The following is a 1716-nucleotide window of genomic DNA, read 5'->3' as shown; positions in this document are numbered from 1 at the left end:
TCTGAAGTCTTTGTGTCCTTCTGAAGCAGTTCAGTTTGTGGGAGGGTCCTCATTTTCAGACTGTGTGCCAGAGGGTGACTCTAGAAAGTGTTGCCCCACCTGCTTAATCAATGGGTCAGTTCAGATGAATGTAGCTCTCACTGGTCCCCTACGTGCATTAGAGTCCTTCACCAAGAACATGTCTGCCCTGACATCATTCAAGGACAGGCCAATGTATTCTCAGCCTATGCTTTATTATTTATTAAACTTACATACCACCTGACTCCAAAAGCTCTAGGTGGTTCACAAAGATTAACTTTACTTGTGTATCATTCGAATTTCCCCTCTACCCATGTTGCAGCATGCGTTTAGGAAGCATCTTCATCTGAACTGGCTCTACTTATTTTGAAAAATCCAGGCTTGAATCTATAGGAATGTCAGCAACTCCTGAAAATAGTGGCTGGTGTCTTGATGCGGTGCTTCTGCTAGTGCAAGGTGACTGTGTAGCTGCACAAAATCACAGGGATGTTTGAAATTGTGCACTGGTACAAAAGCTCCATGTCACAGATTGTGCCTCTCGTTGTGCAAGTGCAAACATGCACTAGTGCAACGCTAGTCTGAAATGCAAACTCCTGACTAGATGTAACTAATCTGTGCAACATCCTTATGCGCATACAGCATTAAGATGCTGGCTAGTGTTTCATGAGATCACACCCCTTCTAAATATATAAGCCCCTTTTTCATACTATCATTAGGACCTCTGACTATACTTGCCTAGTTCCTGCACACAAGTATGGCTGAAATTCTTTAATGGCATTCAAATGTGTGTGTATAGTCAACACACACTGAGTAGTTTGAAGCTTTGTCACCTTTCTGTTCCCTTTTTTTTTGTACCCTACTTCCCTACCAGTTTTACAAACAGTCTTTAAAAGATGTGTTTGTTTATTTGGCCTCATGATCTCCAAATGGAAATCTCAGTATCTCAGGAAGCTGTTTAGACCTGCTGAATTTACAGCTAGTTCATCCATGAACTCTATGAAATTTGAGGAAGAGCTGTGCCTGTGGGGCTGCCAGCATAGATTGATGCAACCAACGTATGCTAGTGTTCCTACATAGATTGATGATCAGGTATATGAATCATGCAGAGCAAGAAGGAAACAGATGTCAGGGTGGGGGGAGAGTACACAACAGAACCCAATCCTAATTCAGTTTCCCAAGTCATCTGGAAACAAACATCCATACCTTTCCAGCCATGAGGGCTAGACCTAGTAACAATTGCACATTTCTCCATTTCACAGAAGCTCCAGATTCAGAGTCAAACTATGAGGCTATTCCCATGATCACTGGGAAGCAGGCTAAGGGAGCTTAACCTGCTTCCCAGCGATCGTGGTAACCACCAGGGGAGCCCAGTGCCCTCAAGGCAGCTAGCCCGCCTAAATGAGCTTAACATTAACCTCATTTTTTTGCTCTTGTGTTGCCATGGCGATACACGAGTAGATCCCGACCGGGCGGCTGCAGCCAGCCTCCTGGGCTTGGGGGGTCTCTCCAGGATGCCTCATGTGCTCACATGGGGCATCCTGGGACCTCCAGGGGCCATGTGGCCCACAGTCCCCGCTGGCTTCATTTTGGAGCTGGCGGTTGTGTGGGCGGCTGATCCAGCTGCCCCAGGGCTGCTCTTCGATCATTTGCAGGCCCGCTCTCCCCGCAGACCCAACAAGTTCTCACGAATCGTGAGAA

The sequence above is a fragment of the Hemicordylus capensis genome, chromosome 6, assembly GCF_027244095.1.
Source record: "Hemicordylus capensis ecotype Gifberg chromosome 6, rHemCap1.1.pri, whole genome shotgun sequence".
In the NCBI taxonomy this organism is placed as follows: domain Eukaryota; kingdom Metazoa; phylum Chordata; class Lepidosauria; order Squamata; family Cordylidae; genus Hemicordylus; species Hemicordylus capensis.
The sequence above is the reverse complement of the archived record's forward strand: the minus strand, read 5'-3'. Positions refer to the sequence as shown.